The sequence below is a fragment of the Phodopus roborovskii genome, unplaced genomic scaffold (assembly GCF_943737965.1).
Source record: "Phodopus roborovskii unplaced genomic scaffold, PHOROB, whole genome shotgun sequence".
NCBI lineage: Eukaryota > Metazoa > Chordata > Mammalia > Rodentia > Cricetidae > Phodopus > Phodopus roborovskii.
This window is the reverse complement of record NW_026126744.1, coordinates 408,417-429,617: the sequence shown is the minus strand read 5'-3', so window position 1 is coordinate 429,617 and position 21,201 is coordinate 408,417. Positions and strand designations below refer to the sequence as shown.

At 40.4% G+C, this 21,201-nt stretch overlaps 1 pseudogene; it reads right to left on the bottom strand.

Moving 5' to 3' along the window:
- Window positions 1-3,246: 3,246 nt before the first annotated feature.
- On the bottom strand, window positions 3,247-7,099 carry LOC127214536 (treacle protein-like; annotated as a pseudogene).
- Between the last annotated feature and the right edge of the window lie 14,102 nt (window positions 7,100-21,201).

Sequence of the window (21,201 nt, the reverse complement as noted above, 5' to 3'; positions counted from 1 at the left end):
TGAATCATTGCTTTGCTCTGGGTGGGGACTTGTGCCGAGTGACAGAGAAGGACCCTGCAGTGCTCCTCTATGGGAGTGAGACGAATCTCTGTCAACTCTTCTGCCCTACCAGGTGACTAGATCAAAGTGAAGAACAGAAACTTGCCTTTGGCCCATAGAGGTCAAACACTTGTGGCAGACATTTTTCCATCATATGCCAGAGAGAGTGATAGTTATAGAGAATCATGGGCACACACAAAAGAGTAAAATATAGATTCTCCAGCAATAGTTACCTAGCTCATTAAAATATGTGTGGATTCTGTTCACTCCTGCTACAGAGCAGATCAGCCTTGCTTTAAGGAATATTCACCAGTATTCTCTGTCCCACTCCTGCTACAGAGCAGATCAGCCTTGCTTTAAGGAATATTCACCAGTATTCTCTGTCCCCCCATATCAACCTTGGCAAAACAAAATGGACAAATGAAATGCTTATAGAACATTTACAAAGCAAGGTTTAATATGGTCACGTGGGCTGTGTGTGTGTGTGTGTGTGTGTGTGTGTGTGTGTGTGCATTTAGCAAAATTCTAAGATATTACAAATAACTTCCTCTTACTTCTCCCTTATAGTGCAGTACTTTTTTAATGACTACTTTAATTTTTAGTTTCACATGTGGAGAGGGGACACTGAGTATATGTATGAGCACTATGTGTGTGCCAGTGTAGCAGAAGCCTGAAGAGAGCATCTGCTCCCCAGGTGGTTGTGAACTGCGTGATGTGGTGATGGGAACTATTTCACCAGCCCCTTAGTGTAGTACTTTAATTTAAGTGCTCTTAATATATTTACTAGTTATTTCACATATTAACCTGGTTGTCTGTCTTAGAAGAAGCACTGGCTTTATGATGTAGTCACCTTGCTTATTGTTTGTTCATACATTGTATAACTGTCTCAAGAATTTGGATGGATCATACCTTTCCATAGAAAAGAAAGCATATGAAGCAAGGCATGATGGCTAATATCTGTAATCCTTACACTTAAGAGGTAAAGGTCATTCTCAGCTACATATGTCTATGTCCATGTACTATGTGTGTTATTATTATCAAATCTCGTCCTACATGCTGAAACAACTGAATCTTTCTGTTTTTGCTGTTTTTGTTGTTGTTGTTGTTTTACTATAGAACTGATCCCTTGAATTTTTCATACTCAGGTATATATAACCCCAAATAGATTGTGAATAATAAAAATTAGTTAAAATTTAAAATTACTACAGAATTTGACTAATGTGATAGCTCAGAAAGTTAAGGAACCTGCAACAAAGCCAGAGGATCTGAGTTCAATCCCCAAAATCCACATGATGGCAAATACCCACTTCTAAAATCCATGAACATGCATGACAAGCAAGAACAGTAACACACACACACACACACAGATATGCTCACATAAAAATGAAAAAATACATATCATATTTCAAAAATAGAACAAACTTCTTTTTGGACAGAAATGCTAATTGTAGACTATTTCCTAACACAATTTGAAAACGAGAAAACTCATAAAAGATAAGTCTTTTTTACAGTGACACTTTCATTAACAATGAAGTTATTGAATAACCCAGGTTCAGTAAATACCATGTTAAGGAAGTCAATAGAATACTATAAAATATTCAGCATATTGGACAGGTAGGGAAGAGGTATGGATTATGGAAGATTTGAGGGAGGGGAGATGAATATGATCAAAGCATGCTGTATGAAACTCTAAAATGAGCCAATAAAACACAAGTGTAAAACAATACATTGGGCCTGGTATACACTGTGCCATAAGCAAGTGTAATGGTATCAACATGCCATCTTCACCACACACAGCCGCCTCACTCGGGTATAGATTTTGAGGGTACTCTTATCTGCTTCCAATGCCTGCTCAGTAAAAAAGAAGGACATTCTGTTGTCATCTCAGTCTTAATTATCAGGGATCATATACGAACCTACAAATTTTGGTTTTTCAGACAAAACAAATGAAAAAGTAAAAAAGTGTTAATGTAAAGGATAACAGAGTTACCTTGATAAACAATGTATCACCAGACTGCTAAAGTCTCATCAGTTTATGAGAAAATACAAAGCATCTTGGAAGGTTCAGAGAATTATTGAAAATCAGGTAACTATCCCCATCTTATGTCAAAATCAACAGACATTTTAAAAATGTAATTTAAATAACAAATATAAGGGTTATGGATGTAGAAAACAATTTTAACCATACATACTGTGAATCAAATTCATTTAGTGAAGGTACAAGCTGGAGGCATTATGAAAACAATCTTTATGAAGTTGTTCTCAACCTATATAAAATGAATATATATGTAAGTTTCACATTAAAGTTTGAAAGTACTTTGTTATTTAATTTATAGATAATCTATCAATAAACCTCATTGAAACTCTCTTGTTTTTAACATAAGAAATTTAATCATTTGTGTTTGGAGACTAAACAATCTGACTAGGTGGTTTTTGATTGATAGGGTACCAGGAATTTTAAAGGTAATATGTATGCATGCTGTATCCTAATCAAATGCTGTAAATGATGGAAATACTCACTATAACATGGTATTTTCACTCCTAGACATACTAGTATGTGAGAAAATATAAAACGTACTTTGCCTCTATCTCTGTCTCTCTCTCTGTGTGTGTGTGTGTATGTGTGTGTGTAGCTACATTCATGTAATATATAGAATTCTGGGTAGGGAGCCACTAGTGATCCCCCTAAGTGTAACATGATACTATTAAAACAAGTAAGGCACATAATGCCTGCAGCATCAAGGATAAAAGTTATGAATCCTTCCTTTTTTCTTTTTTCTTTTTTTTTTTTTTACATTTAAAGTCTTTTAAGTTCTTAAAAAAAAAAAAAAAAAAAAAAAAAAAAAAAAAAAACAGCTGGAAAACTGATAGGACAAGGCCTTGGGATAAGCCAGGGATCCAGGGAATGGGATGAACTGCTGGGTCTACAGAGAGGGGGGGAGGGAGGTCCTAAGGCCTTTGGACATAGAGGATTTGAAGGAGAGAGGCAGGATGTGTGCACGTGCGCGTGCATGCGCACACACACACTGTACACATCTTATGCAGCACTCAGAGGGGGTGGGTGTGATTCATCTCTCTTCCTCCTGGGACTGCTGCCTCCTTGCATGCTCACTGGCTAGGCCAGCAGCACACGCTGGAGTTGGCCATCATCTTTTGTTGAGTGAGGGTAAGTTAAAAATTCCAATTTCAACTCACACTGGCCAGAGGTCAGAGGTCTGGGGACGGTGGCACTGTGACAAACAAGACTGTTCTATGTGCTGGTGTGCTGGCCCTCACACAACAGGTCTGCTGTCTTTTTTTTTTTTTTTTTTTTTTTCTTGATCTCTGAGTTAGGGTCTTTGGCTCAGGTCTTTTTTCCTTTCTTCTTTCCCTTTTTGTTCTTGCCTTTTTTTTTTCAAACTGGATTTCTTCTTTTCCTTCTTTCTCTCCACTCTCCACTCTCAACCTTTAACCCCAGATCACTTTTAGGCTTGTCCTTGTCTCCTTGAGAGCCAGGTGATCCCTTCCCCTTGCCATGAGCATTCACTTCATCTAGCTTTGATTTTGTCTTGTATGTCCCAGAGGCCATCTTGCTCTCTGGGGCCCAGTTACTAGCTGATCATCCAATACTTTTCCTTCTGGCCCTTCTACCCATTCCCACTCTCCTCAATAGCCTCTGTGGCTATCTACCTTTCCTGCACCAGCAGTCCTGTCAGACCTTCACCACAGAGGCCTGAAGATGTACCTGGCTCAGGGGCCAGGACTGCTCCGAGGCACTGGCACTGAGTGATGCTGTTCTGCAGAGCCTGTGTGGGTATTGCTGAGGTCCAGGTACTTTTCTTGGCCTTCTTGGGCTTTGGAGGTGTAGGATCTGACATGGACCACAGGTCTCAGAGGTCACAACTCTGGAAAACAATTTTAGGGAACATGGTGTCTACAGCATTCTGGGAATTTGCTTTCTGTTTGCCATCTGGGTTATTTTTGGTGGCTAGAGCCAAGGAATGGCTTTTGAAGCCTTGAAAAATGGCCATCGTCATCCCAGGAGTCACAAACCTGAGAGACTGTGAAGGCGCAACCAACTCATCTTCACTGGATTCAGCAGGGATCTCCTACATCTCCTGAGAAAGGTCCGGATTCAGTCTTGGGGGGGGCTGACATGGCCATCTGGGGTCTTATGGCATCCTTCTTGCTTCCTGAAGAGGTGTTGCTGCTATCACTTGAGCTCCTAGGTTAGCTTGAGTGAGGCTGCTTCTTCGGAAGAAGTTTGGGTTTTCTGAACTTGTTGGTTATTTTGACCTGAAAAGGGGTGCTCTGGGGGAGGTGTCACAGGGAGTATTTCCAGGCCATTGATGATCTGAATGGATACTGCCTAGTTTCTTGTCTTCTGGTATCTGACTGAACTGCTCACCCTTGCTGGGTTGGGAAGCTGTCTGTGGGAGAGATATGGGCACAGTTTCCACATTGGTTTTAGTGGCACAAGTGGAGGGTTGTGTGTCAGCAATCATATCTTCATCCTCACTCCCAGAGGACAAGCTCTGACCACAAAGCCTGAGGCCTGGGCCTCCCTTGGGATGTTCACAGCCTGGACTTGTGCAAGGGTAGCACATGGTCAGTTGGACTAGAATTAGGTTTGACAGAAATCAGAGGGTTTTTAAACACCTGGGCAGACCTCAGCTCCTCATCACTGCTGTCTGAGTATTCCTCTATGTTTTTCTATGGGGCTGTGGGTGCTGAGGTTCTGCTCCTGGAAGGTTGTGAGATACCATCCTGGGCTGAGATGATGGCTGACGGCATCTCCCTGTCACTGTCCGATTCCTCACTACTGGTCTTGAGTCCTCTGTCTTCCCTGTCTGGGTCCGGGTAGTTGTAGGTCTGTCTTCTTGGTGGCTCCTGGATGTGCTCCTTTTCCAAGGGATGCCTTGGCCAGGTCTGAGACAGGTCTTCCCCACAGGTTTTGTCTGGACTGTGCCTCTTGTTCTCCTGTGGGACTCCTCTTCACGGCTGCTCTCCAAGTCCTGAAGCCACTGGCTCCTTCTGTGCTTGCTTTACCTGTGGCTGGAACAGATCACTGGCTCCTTGCAGAGACAGCACTGTTCTGGACAATACATACAGGTGCCTTTTCCTTGGATGGGCTCTCCTGCTTTTCCAGAAGCAAATGCTGGCCATTTGGCCCAGAGATGCCTTAGTGAGAGGTGGGTTGGCTTTGGTCTGAAGAGGTTTCCCTGAGAACTTAGCCTGTGTTGAATCTCATCATCTTCCTTACTGCTGGATTCCTGCTCTCTGTCCTCTGTGTCTTCTTGTGTTGTAATCCTGACATGGGCAATTGTAGGCCCCAGCCTCCTGGGGTGCACTGGGTTCATCCCTTGTCCCAAGACATCTTTCCCTTGGAGGCCCTTCACCAGACTTCACCCATACCCTCCTGGTGCCAGGGGCAGCTCCTGGCCTCTCCTCCCTAGAGGATGAGGTACTCATTCACACAGAGGTGACCATTGCAGATACAAGAGTGGTGGGATGCTTTTCCTAGGGGAAGACTTTGTCTGCTTTTCCAGAGCTAGTTTGGCCTGAGCTGGAGCAGGAGCTGCCTCTTTGACTCCTCACTGAACTACTCACTGTTCTCCTAGTCTTCTTTGCACCTTTCAATCTTGACCTGGGCTGCCACAGGCCCTGTCTTCTGAGGGAGTGAAGGGGTAGCCCTTTCCCCCAAGGCCTTTGCATTGGCTGGGGTCCCACTCTGTCTTCAGATTCCCCACTAATGCTCTCTGAGTCCTCTTCTACTTTTCCCATTTGGATCTTGGGAGCTGCTGACTCTGCCTTCCTGGGGCAGGGTGGGTGGGCACGTTTTCCTTAGGGCCCCAGGTTTACAGTGGAAGCAGGTCTGACCTGCTGGCTTTTTACCAAAGGTTTCACCTGGGCAGAATTGTGCTTGGAGTCATAGCTGCTGGTGTCTTCCCACTGTTGCTCTCTGACTCCCCAGTGCTATTATCTGAGTCATCCAGCTTTCCTGCCTGGACATGGGCTGCTGCAGACCCTGCCTTCCCAGGGGTGATTAGAGGAGCCCCTTGGCAGGGGCTAAGGGTCTTCCCAGAAGGCCTCACCTGAGGAGTGGTCACAGCAAATGGCTCTTCATCCTGACTGTTGATCTGTCCTAGCTTCTGCTCTCTGTCTCCTTCTCTGGCCTTTCTGCCCTGGATGACTATGGGCCTAGTGTTCTCTGGTGGTGCTGACATGGACCCTTTTCCAGAGACCACCTTGGCAGAAACTTAGGTAGCTCTAGCATGAAGAACTTTTCCAGTGACCTTTACCTGGCTAGGATCACCCCCTCCCTGATGTTGGCCAGGGCATTACACTCCCTAACTTGGTAGGGCCTGGGGCTGTCTCTGTCATAGGCTCCTTGGCAGAGGCTGGGGAAGCTTTGGCCTGGGCTGATTTCACTGAAAGTTTCACCTCTACATCAGTCTCATCAGTTGAGATGGAGATGTCTTCACTGGAATTGCTGGCCTGACCTGTTGACAACACTCTAGGCTTGGAAGTGGCTCTGAGGGCTTGGACACTGCCCTCCTCCTCAGTTTCTGAGGCCAAGATAGTGTTTGCCATGAGCTCTGCTGATTTCTTGGGTGTCTTCCCAGAAAGCAGGTGGACCACCGCCTTTCCTGATGCAGGGTGCTGCAGAGTTCACCACCTTGTTGGTTGTCTTCGTCTTTGCCTGCGCCTTTTCCTTCATGCTTGATGGCAAATTGGCAGCCGTTGCTGTGGAATTGATAGATGTCAGTCTTGGGACAGCTTTGGCAGTTTTGGTTTCTGCCTCTTCTTCCTCCTCTCAGAGCTCTCCGAGTTGCTAATGGGGTCTGGCACCCGATACTCCTTAGCTTGCAGTGGGGCACCATCCTTTGCCTTCTGTTTCTGTCTGAGCTCCCAGGTCTGTTGCCAGTGTGTATATATGTCCAGAGGGTGATGGGCTGAGCCAGGAAACTTCTGGCAGCTCTGCTCCTTCACTTCCTTCGCCTCGCGGACGTAGTCAGCCTGCAGCAGATGGTGGTTGATGAGGGGGAAGCAGCTCCTGCCGCTTCCTGGCCTCTGCCATGCCAGAGATCCGGCCTGCCTATTCATGTGCACACCCTCTAGCCCCCCAACAGCCTCTTCCCTTGTATCCTAGGGCCTCATGTTCCTCACTTCCGGCTCTGCAGCATCCAGCCTTGTGGCCTACTGGGAAGTGTAGTCCTGCAGCTAGAGTGGGCCATTCAGTAAGCTCTTTTGGCTTGGAGGCATGGCCTGATTCGAACTTGCCCATGGGACAGCCATGAAGGAAAGGGCTCCTTCATCTTAATTCTGCTTAACTCCTTTCTTCTTCTTCTTCTTCTTCTTCTTCTTCTTCTTCTTCTTCTTCTTCTTCTTCTTCTTCTTCTTCTTCTTCTTCTTCTTCTTCTTCTTTTTTATAATGCTATTGGCCAGGTACTAGTTTCTTATCTGCTAGCTCTGTTTTAATTATTTATCCACGTGGTCTCATCTTACTGGCGAGTGGGCCTGGACCTCTGTTCTCTCCAGTCTCTACCTGTTGACTCTTCCTTACTACTCGAATCCTCCTTGTTTCCTAGTCCTGCCTATCTTGCTTTCGTATTGGCCAACAGTGCTTTATTCATTAACCAATATGAGAAACATATTTACAGAATGACATCTCCCATCTTCTCCTCTTTTCTGTCTAAATAAAAAAAGGGTTTTAACCTTAACATAGCAAAATATATCACACAACAGTTATCAAATAAGAATCACAGTTAACAATATTTAGTCCATTAACATTTAGTAAGATTTAAGAAAATATTCCATCATCTATTCTATCTTTGTGAGTCTAAAGTCCTATATGTAACTTATCTTTAATCCTAACTAGGGAAAACTATAACCATAACTAACTCTCTTCAACTCCTTCAAAGATCACAGAAAGATAGTATATAAACTCTAGAAATGACAGAGACAACTCACTGCCTGGTCAGTCACCCGAAGTTCTTCTGTAATCTTCCATCTTCAGTCCATAGGCCATAGTGTGTCTGGCAGGCTCTTCGGCAAAGCAGGAAACTTTAAACTGTCTTCTATTTTTTCTTTTTCTTTCTTTCTTTCTTTTTTTTTGATACATTCTTTATTTATTTATTTTTTATAACCAAGTTTTGTTTGTTTTGTCTTGTTTTTATTTTTCGAGAAAGGGTCTCTCTGTGTAATAGTCCTAGCTGTCTCATAGCTGTCTTGGAACTCTCTTTGTAGACCGGGTTGGCCTCAAATTCACTGAGATCCCCCTGCCTCTGCCCCCCAAAGTACTGGGATTAAAGGCATATGCCACCACTGCCCTTGAAGATTTGGAGCACCTAACCCAAAGAGACTTATATGTTTAGACTCAAAGACAAGAGAACCCCACACACACTACCACCCCTACCACCGTCAATCCTAGAACTTGATCTGTAGACCAGGCTGGCATGGAAACTCGAATCCAAACTTTACATGTATTCAATTCGCTTGTTTCATTTGGCTCTTGATATCTAAGAATTGCTATTGTGTAATTAAGGTAAGCCATTTTATATATAAAATGATAAGTACATACCATATGTATTTTGTACTCAATGCAATAGTTATAAAGACTGTTTTGTGTTTGTATTTTCATTATCAAGATGGCAGAGGTATTGTGGACTGTAGCTTTGTTTTTCATTGTGATTTTCAAGCTCTTGTCTTCTCATTTCTACCTTTCAGCAGCAGATAGTCATCATGCTCCGTGCGAATATGGCCAAGCTTCCCCAGACTGTGGAAGATCAAAAGAGTCTCTGGTCCAGTAATCACTGTAGAGTCTAGTAAACAGTTCGCTGCCTGCGTGGGTGCACAGGGAAAAGTAAGTCAGCGCCTATTTCTCAATCTGAAGATAAAAGCCCTGATTGCTATTGATAAGGGCGGGAGGGATGCAACCATGCAGGAGTGCATCAAGCCCTGTTGCTTCTCAGCTGTGAACTCGGAGTCTCTTTTCTGTTCTGAATGGGAAAACAGCAGCACTAAGAACTGTTAGGAGAAAAGCATGGAGGTGAATGCAGGGACCCTTTTGTTGACATAGCCAGGTTCATCTTATTTTAGAAAATTGCTTTCAACCTTGATACCAACTGTGTTTTACCATTATTGCTGTAGCAGATAATACAGTGGGTTAGTTAACTCAAGTGCTTCTTATGTAAAATTTGTTGCCTTTAACACGATGGGAAGTTGTATCTGCTCCAATCAGCTGTCTAGTGTGTAAGTTTACAGTTGAATCAGAGGAAACTGAAAAGGGCTCAGGATTTATTCTGAGTCAACAGAGTGACCGACCTTAGCTGCAGCATGAGGAGACTTAAAACCAACTTAAAACCAGGTCCTGGGATTATTCAAATTTATGTAGGATATTGAGAAACCACAATGTCTTTTTAGAGAAAGAAACAAAGACATTAGTAGCATAGAAGGAGAGGACAAATATCTTTTTAAACAAATAGAAATCATGAGGGTATAACCGGAACCTCAGAAGTGTTGTCACCTGTGATGCATGGGGACTTGAAAGTTCTTCCTCCTTGCAAGCACAGAGTGTAATTAGTGTGCCTCAGTGGGCCCAGAAGGCCTATTCAAGGAATGCCTAGCCTGGCTATTTTGCTCTGTCCCAGATGAATGTCCCTGGCAAAGAAGCAAATGGTCACAGTAGATCTCTGGAAATAGGAACCTCATTTACAGAAGTCAAATTATTTCCTTACTGTGTGCCAAAAAACACTGGGTTTGAAAATAAATACAGATATGCTTGAAAAATACATTATTTTTCTTTCTGTATGCATATGTTATATACAGGCATATATATGTGTATGTATGTATGGATGTATGTGTTATATGTTTGCATATGCATGTGTATACACACACACAGACACAAACACACACACACACACACACACACACACACACACACACACACACCAGTAAAGCTGCAAATGTGTTTGCCAGAATGTGGAAGTCAAGGGTCAAATTTGAGTGCAATTCCTCTTTCCTCCTGTTTTTTTCTTCTTCTTCTCTTTTGCCTTTCTTTCTTTCTCTACTCCCTCCCTTCTTTCTGTCTGTCTGTCTTTCTTTGACAGTTCTCTCACTGGTATCTGGGGCTTACTGATTCATCTAGGTTAAGTAATTGGCTAGTAAGTCCTATGACCTTCCATCTCTGCTTCTTCTCACCTAAATTAGAAAGAGCAAGCCGTGCTGAACTGTTTAGAGAAAGAGGATCAAACTCAGGCCCTCATACTTGTGTGCAAATCTTACCTTACTAACAACTCTGACATATCCCTAGCCCCTGATGATGCTTTTCTGAATTCTGAAAATTCAGAATGTGTTCATATGTGCACACTTGTAATTTAAAGTCCTTTAAGTATAAGAAAACTCACAGTAATTACACTTCTAACTTAATATGTTAATTTATGCCATCAGTTTTGGAGTTAACACTGATAATGTTTCCAGTATAAAAATTTGACCAAATGAATTAACTCTATTTAAGAAAATTGGAGATACTGCTGAAAACTTTACTTATTAGATTTCTTTCAGAATTTCTAAAGATTTTTTTGTGTAGCATAAAATCTTTAAAACTATTTTAAGAATTGAAATTATCACACACATTTGTATGGTATAAATTTTGAAAAAGTGTCAACTGAGTTATATAAAAGGCATGTCATAAAAATATTTATTTCTAATGTGAGACAACTATTAATTGTAAAAAAAATTGTGTTATTGCACCAGTCAGAAGGAGGTTGATGAGACATAAATCAAATTCACATTTCTAAAAGAAGTATTTATGTTATAGCAATTACCTAATTTTTCTTTTTGCAAATTTATCAAATATATATGAGACACTTTTCTGTCTCCAAAATCCAAAATATGAGGTTTAAAAACTATATAGGGTATAAGTAAATTAAATGTAGTCTCTGACAAAAAAGTTCAATCTTTTGTTTAGTATGGTTATTCATTTTAAGTTTCAGATTTGCACTCTGCAACAAAACCAATGCTATTCAATGTTATTTATTTAAAGATTCAATTTCAATTAAGCAAACAAACACAATTTCAAATGCTACTTTGAAACAGACTATGTAGAAACTTGTTGTGTAGAAATTAATTTGATTATTAACTCATAATTTTGTAGCCAATTCATCAGGATTTCTGTGAAATTATCCTCTGCCTATATACAGGACAATAATCAAAGTCCACAATAGTTGGACAAATAGTGTAGGTAATAAAAACAGCTCCCTAGTCTAGCTGAGTGCTTTCTTGTTAGGACTATACTCTTCATTTTTAATTTGTATTTATAAACTTGTCAAATTTGCTTTTGATATAAGGGTTTTCTCAAAATGTTACACCAGTGACCAGTGTTTTGCTTTATTTCCAGGGAGAAAACTGCTACTTTTCTTTCTATCTATCTATCTATCTATCTATCTATCTATCTATCTATCTAATCTATATTTCTATTTATCTATCATCTGTCGGTATAACACATCTTCCTATAAGCCTCTCCCACTTTTAACTCCTTCTACAACACTCCCACATCCCTTCTCAAATCTATGTCATTTTCTCTTGTAATTATTGTCATTTTATGTCCTTGTATGCATGTTTCCGTGTGTGTGTGTGTGTGTGTGTGTGTGTGTTTGTGTGTGTGTGTGTGTGTGTGTGTGTGTGTATTTTCTACTGAATAATTTGTTCATGAGTACAGGGCTGATCACTTGAGTGCAGACAATTTATCAGGGCTCTCTCTCCTTCACTATCAACTGTTTATAGCTAATCCTATAAATTACAGTAATGATCAGCCCAACAAGATATGCCCATCATCACAATATGGCACTAATATCTTGGGGATAACTAACAGCTATTCGATTGTACCTGAGACCTGCTTAGTTGGGAGAACTTAAGACTATAACTGTAAACCTAGGCAAGAACCCATGGATAGAGAGGTCACCGATCTGAGAGAAGAAAATATTAGTACCATTTTGCTAAATTGACATAGCATTCAGCCAAACTTCTAAATACTTATCTCAATTTCCATAGATCAGGGAAGCTCTCACCCCTTATCAAATATGTATCTGCCATGGACAGAGGCTATTACAGAAATTCATATCTTATCAAAGTGCAGGTTTGATGACTCTTAAGTGCCAATCCCCATCTGTGACATCTATAAAAGATCAGGCAACATTGCAGAAATGCAGGCAGAAAGATTTTAAAAGCCAGATAATCCCAAGAACTGCTGTAAAATAAAATCTTCTGAACATGACAGTGATGCCGCACATCCTTGAACTCGCTATAGCTAAATTTCCTCGAGTGAGAGCATGCCAAGAGCACACCGGTCAACATGCCACCGTGGATGCAGGGAGGGCTCACAGGACTTCACCTTCAGAGTATACTTTTTCAAAAATCAGGAATGAAAGGGAAAAACAAATGAGCAAATCAGGGTGAAGAGTTGTGGCAAGCACCCAGTTCACTACTCTCACACTTGGCTTATAATTTGATGTCTATCAAGAGAGCTGTGATAACAGGAAATATAATAAAAGCAAAAGTGTAAACTATATATTCAACTATAATTTGGTAAAAATTTATTAGAACTTACTTATGCATATTCACGTATGGAGAAAAGAGGATTTTTTGAGACAAAAAAAAATTGCTTCAGTGATGAGACAAGTAAACCATTTCCTGGAATTCATTAAGTCTTGTTTAATGGACTTGAGAATCATCAGTTCTATAATCAACTATTATCATGGAATACAATCTTTTTACTCCATCTACAAATCATACCTCAGTTACCCCAATTTAGAACCTTGTTTCAAAGTTCTTGTCTTGATCATGGCCAAACAATGACCACATCAGCCAGTAGATGGCAGTGCTAGGCTAGCAAATAGGCTCTTATCTTGACAGGTTGTCTGCTCCAAGATGAATGTTTTCAGTTTTACCCAATTTTTCTTTATGTAGTTAAATGAAAAAAAATACTTCATAAAAACTCAAATAACTAAACGTAAACTTTATTATTTAACCTTCAAAGGAGCTAGCCCAGTGTTGAACACCGTAAGCTATGGAAACTTAATCAGAGAGTGTTTTGGTCGAGCATGTTAGCTGTTCCTCCGGATGGGAAGTTTCTGCTGCCATGTATTATTATCAGTGTTTAAAAAAAAACACAACAAAATCAAGCTATAATAGGTAGATACTGTGTTTGAGAAACCATTTCCCACAGAAAAGTTAATAAAAATACAATAACAAAAAATAAGTAAATTAGAATTAAGCTTTAGGTACAATTAATATATAAGAGTAGTAATTAAATGACTGGAACTATTCCATAGTAAAGAAAATAAATATTTAAAGAAAATAAATATTTCCTTAAAAACACTTCTTTTTCAAAATTTTTTTTAACAATTTGAGGTCATTAAAATTGAGTCAATATTTTGCTAATTCCCAGAATGAAACAATAAATAACATCCAGATAAATCTTATTTTCCTGATTTAAAACAACATAGATTAATATATGGAGTAAATTTAGGATTTCAATGATAACAGCAGATACGTACAAATTTTAGATTTCTGTGCACACAAATGTATTATCTTCGACAAAGTTTGAACTTGTTTCTGATCTATTTTCATGTTCTGAATAAAAAGGTGATTTTTATGCCACATAGAAGTGGATTTGAATGGTAATGGTGTTTTATTAATGTTAGATAGCTAACTTGTTATAAATGAACATAAGACACATGCTTGCAGGGCATTTTGACAGAATAATATAACTTATTACACTCAGTAAAGATCTCTCCATACAGGTACGATTATCACCAAGATAACTGCACTGGAAATGAGCTAAGGGCCAGCTCCCCATCTCTCACTTGGCCCTGAGAAAAGTGCCATTGCTTACGGTACTGGTTACCTGTGGAAACACAGGAGTCTCCGTGCTACTTCTTTGACTCCCATTTGTATGGCTACTGCTGTTTCCTCCACAGAACCTTCCTTAACCAACTGCACCATGGACACCATGCTTACTTATAATATATCAATCATCTTTCTGTGTTTTGTTTGGTTCCTTATGGACTTGACATTATATCCTACTAAAATATAGGAAACTGTAGATGTTCAGTAAACATTTATTAAATCAATAAACCGCATACTAAATTAATAGTCAAATGTGCCTAAGCCTCCCTTCTTGTGTTAAAAATGCTATGAAATATAATAGAAAGCACTCAGGATGAGATTGGATTCACTTTTACAGTTCCCTTTATAAGATATATTTTTTGAGAATTTCATCCATGAGTGCAATATGTATTTCATCTCCTCAGCTCTACCCTCACTTCTCTGTCTCTCCGTAAACTCATTTATTAATTATTTGAATGACCTCAGGAATAACTATCAGTTGATAGGAGTGTCTCAGGCATTTATATGAATAAAGTAATTCTTGGATTTTTAGTTTTAACTTAATATTAGCAAAATATAATATTATAACAATGTTATTATTAACACTATGATAATTTTATAATTTTACATAATGAATTCATAGACTCCATTTGTTTCTTGCATTTGTCCACAGTAGTTGCAGCCTTGAGGCCTTGATGTTATCGCAAGGATGTGTATATAATAAATTGCTTCCAAGGAAGAAGAAAAGATGATTATTCTGAGTCACAAAAAAATCCACCATAATTTAATTTTAAGGTAAAGGATACAATAAACACTTGTCTGCATAACTTCATTTCTATAATGTGATTCTATTTGTAGTTTTAATTAAACATAATGTACCTTTAGTATTTTAGGAAACTCATCAAGAATTAATTATTATATAACTTCTGAATTTTTGTTCCCTTTCCAGAAATACATAGTTTAACTATATATTATGAACAATTTACAATAGTTATTTGTAACCTCATTTTACTCAAATTTTCTCCTATTTATGTTTAAAAGCATTCTCGAAGAGTCATAATAATATTTAATGCATCTGCTTTGTGAGTAATAAGTGACCATCCATACCAAAAGGACCCTTAGAGTGTGATGCCATCAGGTACTTAGTCATTTGGGCACTTTGCTTTCTTGCCTTGCCAATTGACTAGCCTTAATCATTGATGTTAAGAAGGTGGTTTCTGGGGCAAAACCAAAATAGAAAATTGTGTTCATTTGCTGGCACACATGTCTGTAGCTGTATTTTCTTGGTGGCCAACAACTGACATCAATCAATACTGTCATGGTCAATTAAAGTCCTAAAGGACAGGATGGAAGCCCAAGCTTGGAAAGCAGGGAAATTTTAGGGAGACATTGAGTGCTTCTTTCCCTTTTTCTTTCATTTGAGGAGATAATTAGAATAAGAGCAAAGTATTCAAATAGCTCCTTGGAGCCCTGCCTTCTTTGCCAGACTCTGCAATAAGCATGTAGACAGTGGGCATTTTGCCACTGTGAGAGAGCATCTGTCTTGAATAAGATACTCTTTAGGAAGTGGCAAGGAAGTAACTTGAAGTCTATTTCTATGCTGTTGGGGTGAACTTTAGAGTGAATATTCATTCCTAATTTCTCTTGATATAAATATACTTAATTCATCACAAATGATTACTTAGTCTTAAATGCTATGCCAGTAACAACTTGGAACAATTGCTCATATTTTCCTGATATGCTCTTCAAATACTTTCTGTTCAATCAACATTTATGTTTAATTCATTGAACTTGTAATTGTGTATATATATTACCAAATAATATTTTATGAAAGTTCAGAAAACAATTCCAATATTCATAGATTTTGTAGTTTTATACACTGAAAACCTCACATGGAATTGTGTGTGTGGTGTGTGTACATGGGAATGGGAATGAGACTGTATGCCACATTGTGGAGACTGGAGGACATTTCTCCTACTGTGTACTGTGGGATCCAGGAATCAAACTAAGATCATGAAGCTTGTGTTGTCAACTGTTCACCTGGTAAACCATCTCACCAGCCCCAAAGTAAAATTCTTAATGCCGTCTATTTAGTGAAAGCAAATATTAAGCCTTTAACTTGTGTTGCTAACAATGTTCTAATACAAGTTAGCACATTTGGATCAGGGAGGACATCTCTTGGGATAGAGCAGTTGCTAGGCAGGTATGATGACTAGTTTGAATACTTGGTACTCATGCAAAAAGCTGACATGTCCATAAACATTTCTAATGAACCAGCTATGAGGATTGGAGACAGGAGGGTCCTGGAACTTGCCTGGCCACCAGTCTAACTCTAGGTAAATGAGAAATCCAAACAGATGGGACTCTCTGTGTGTGTGTGTGTGTGTGTGTGTGTGTGTGTGTGTGTGTGTGTGTGTGTGTTGTGTGTGTGTGTGTCCTTGGCTCCTGGGTTCAGCAGCCCCTTGGGAATTGCTATATACTCACCTCCTGATTGGCCAGAGCCAGAAACACCAGGAGAACAAATGTAGAATATGAGAAGATGCAAACCCATGGTTCTGGCTCCCACGTTCTCCACTTGCCACCTTGGAGGGACCATTGCAGAGAGGGCTGGACTTTGAGTCCAGAGGGCTGGGCTTTGGTCTTGTATCCAAAGCTGTACAAGCAGGGAACTCTAGCTGTGTTGAGCCTCCCTCCTAAATAGCACTTTGTACCTGAGGGTGGGTTTCAGATCCCCAGCCCTAGGCTTCCAACTTCTCATCTTGCTCCTTGGAGACTGAAATTATGGGTATCTGAAGATGGGAGCTATTAACATCTATCAGAAAATTTTATTACAGTATGTGTGTGCAGTATATATATATTCACTCACACATCTGTGTCCATGTGGAAGAGGCCAAATTGAGGCTCAGGGGAACAGGATACTCCATGGGGCTCACCAGTGATATGACAAGAGCAAGCTGAGAAGCAAGAGGCTTTTCTGGCACTGCACCTGGACCTTCATGTTTACAACGCTATTTATTAACTCTGGGACCCCAGATTCCTATCTTATGTACATAGAATTTAGTCAGAATATGTCAGGATTGTAAGTAGTACCTTACTCATAGCTGAAGAAGCTTGTGGGGGATGAGAATGCGCATCTGACCCATACCAAGGCCCATACCTTGTAGCGCCAGCAGCCCAGTAGTTATAGCAGGTTCCAGTGAGCACTTTTTATTTCCTTTGGCCCCTTTTTTGGGGAAGATTAGATTATTGTAGGGTTTATTTAGGGTTTTATTTTTAATTTCAAGGTGAGCTGGTATTTTCATATAGATTCTTTTAATTGCTATGTAAGGTGCCTTGCTCAGGGATGGGCTGGTATTGCATGAAGGTTCAGATGTTAGTAGATAATAGAAGTTTGTATCTATGTATATAATTCATCGAGTCTTTACAGGTTGTATTTGCTGTAGGATTAACACTTCTTATGTTATGCTTCCTTATTTTACAGTTTTGACTATTATGTTCCAAAACATGGAACAGTGAATTCACATTTGTTAATTTTTGTAGTTACTGGGCCCTAGGCTTTGGTGGCTGTCCTTTGCCTATCAGCTAACAGGGCCAGGACAGTGGCTCAGGAAGACTTTTCTTGGAGCCCAGCATGTGGTTTGTCAGCCCACATTGGCAAATGTGGTTTTGTTAATACAACCAACTTACTTCCCAAAAGAGTAAAGAGATAAGCTGTTCTGGTTTCCACCTGTTCTTCTCGAATTTGTGCAGCTACATCGTCATTTTCTGTGGGGACTGGTTCTGAGGCTTGTCCCTGTGTGGGAGATAATAGCTGGTGAGGAATCCTTAGCAGTTGGCTGGTCCCTAGAACAAAGATCTGGACTCAGGCCACCAGTAGTCTAGCTGTTTTACCTTTGACTTCCCAGGGTGAGGGCAGCTGGACTTGGACATGCCTGGCAGAACCTCAGGGAAATCAATTAAGAGGTCCCAAGGAGAGGATGCAAGAGAGTTGGTGTCCAGAGTAGGGGAGTACAGGGGTGCGGAGGAAGTCCTCTAGGATTTTCTGGCTCCCTGGCTGCCTTGCCAGAGGAGGGATGCTATGAGGACACAGGATAATCAATCACATCTGGTAACTACTGTGAGAAGGAAGTTAGGCAAAAATTCCTGATTTAAATGGTGTCCACCTATAGTGAGTGCCTTTAACTCCATCACTTGGGAAGCAGAATCAGATGGTCTATGAGTTCGAGAACAGCCCCTGGTCTACATGAAAAGTTCCAGTAGAGCCAGGAATATGTAGAGAAGAAGCTGTAGATCTATATGTCTGTTGGTCCCCCCCCCACAGCAACCTAAGAAGGGACACCAGACAGTTTCATGTCAAGGACTCAGAGACATGAAGACATCTGATGAGTGACTGGGCAGAAGGAGGTAGCTAAATGGCCTAAACTCCCACTCAAACCCCCCATGCCCTATTAAAGCTAGATTCCTTCTGCTGTGTAGTCTCCTCTGACCCAGAAGAGTCTTTTTTTAACTGTCTTGTCTTTTTGACAAGGTAGTGGTGATGATGGTAGTTGGTTTCCTTGTTTGCTCTGGGTAGCATCATGGATAGACTCCCTCCCAGTCTGACACTTCTGCTTACCAACACTGGCCTGTGGCTAGCCATCATCCTGGGATGGTGATGGAGCTCATTAAGTTATATCCATCTCACCATCAATGAGAAAGTATCTTCTCTAGCAATTTGAGGAAAAGGCAAGTTATGCTCTGGGGGAATGTGACATCTTCCTGATACCTGGGACTGCCAGCCTTGATTGCCTTCTGTGTGTAGCTTCATCTAAGTTTCCCCAATGTCTGGGGATATGAGCATTTAGTCTATCACCACTATGGCCCACACCTACTTGCTGTGAGTCTGGGGGGAGAGAACACTGGGCCAAGCTATTGTCAGGTTTTCTGGAGTTGGGGGTTCTCAGTGGGGGAAACACTATGCATACACCCATGTGTATCTACTCTTTAGGGTTGAAGGACCTGAAAAAGAAGGGGATATGTGTATCTGACACCACCAGTTTCCCTCACTGTGTGACTCTCTCATGTGTTCCCATTTTTGCAGGTCCAATGGCATGTATATACATGCCACTTTTCTTTTTTCCTGTAGTTAATCATATTAGTACAAAATATATCACCCCTAATATATATTGTGACAATTGTGTCTCTGGTAAATTCTGAACCTAAGTGATATTCTATGGCATGTATGTATGTGTGTATGTATGTATGTATGTATGTATGCATGCATGCATGTATGCATTGTTACATAGTCCCTCATTTTTTAACAGGGCATATATTTGAGAAGTCATCATTAAATGTGGCAAATCAATTTAAATGCATTTGAAATTAGATTTTATGTGGGAAGCCATGTGCAGCAACAATGATGAGCATTGTAATTTACAAAATTACAAAATTGTTCTGCCTTCAGGTATGCCTGCACTGCTGGCCAGAAGAGGGCACCAGATCTCATTATAGATGGATGTGCGGTTGCTGGGAATTAAACTCAGGACTCCTGAAAAAAAGCCAATGTTCTTAACCTCTGAGCCATCTCTCTAGCCCTGCCTTTATTTTCTAAAAAGTAAATAATGATCATGAATGCTGATTTTCCAGGTAATGAGTAAGAATGAAAATAAACAAACAAGTAAAGAAATTAATCAATCAATAAATAAAGCAAGACCTGAATGACATCGAACAGCTCTTGCTGGCTTCTTCACCCAACACTGACTTTGGATGCCACCTGCACCACCTCCTCACATACCACATATTCCTGTAATATTGTTGTGGAATATTAGTTTAAGATGTGTTATATTCATTCATGCTGTGGAATTTTTGTTTAACGATGCAAAGATGTGTCTGTGTAGTGGTATCTTAGTTTGCCAGTGAACTTATTGTCATGGCCACATTTTAAGGGCACGGCTTCAAGTTTGCAAACATGACCCTTTATAAGGAATAGGAGGGGCTAGCTCACTCTCTTGGATTGTGGTGAGAGAATTGGAGGGGCAGAGACTGCATCTTCTGGAACAGGATGACCTCAGTAGTTATTTACTATCACTGTGTAAGTGCTTCTCTAACAAATACCTATTTAATCAATTACCTTGGGTCTGGTGAACTCATTTCAACCTGGCCTTCATGTGTTGCATTTGTTTAGTCTGTTAATCTGTGTTATTTTGTCTTTGTGAACCATATGATTGGTCTAATATAGAGCTGAACAGCCAATATCCAGGCTGGAGAGGAATAGGCAGGGCTGCCAAGCAGAAAGAGAAAGAAGGTAACTAGGAGGAGAAACCTAAGCTCAAGAGAAGAGAGAGGAGTGAGAAAAGGAGGAGAGGAGGACACCTGGAGCCTGTCATCCACCCACATGGTCAGCCACAGAGTAAGAAGGAAAGAATAAAGAAAGGTAAAAAGCTCAGAGGCAAAACACAAAGAAAATGTGGATAATTTACATTAGAAAAGCTAGCTAGAAACAAGCCAAGTGAAGGGTAGGCATTCATAAATAAGAATAAATATGTCTCCATGTGTTTATTTGGGAGCAGAGTGGTGAACCCCTAAAGAGTAAAATAACTAACTATACCCTATCATACACACACCTATATAGGTCTCACATCCATGCATACATGATAATTATAAGCAAATCAGAAATAAACAATGTGGGAGCATTCATCTGTTATTTCCATTTACAGATAAGTATTTTGGTTTTCTCGAGTTTTCTATAATTCACCAAGTTGTAAGATATTTTGGTGACTGTGAAAGATGTGATAACAACAGGTGTGAGAGCAAACAAGCTATTCATAAGCTTCTGTTATTCATTTTAGTATTTCAGTGTCATGTCTGAGGAGACTTCTAGTTAGATGAAATAAAAACAACAGATAGGAACATTGTATATGTGTTAGTTTTCCTATTTTACCTAAAAAAATACTGCTAGAGCTTGGCTCCTAAGAACAGATGGGATCAATCTGGGAGCTATTGAAGTGGTAACCCAGCATTGAACTCTATGGAGCTGGTGTTGAACTTGAGTTCCTGGTCCCGCCTCTGCCTCCCAATGCTGAGGCTGCAGCTCCAGGCCATTAGGCCTAACTTGTGAAAGCATCCTTAAAACATGTGACTGATCATCTCTCATCACCACACTTCCCTCCCACTGCTACCACAAATGTCCTTCACTAGGTCTTTACAGGCCCCAGTCCTTGTTCCTGCCACCAGATTGTCAACCTGCTTTGCCATATAACACTCTCAGACGTTTTTGTTTGTTTTGTTTTGTTTTTTGTTTGTTTGTTTGTTTTT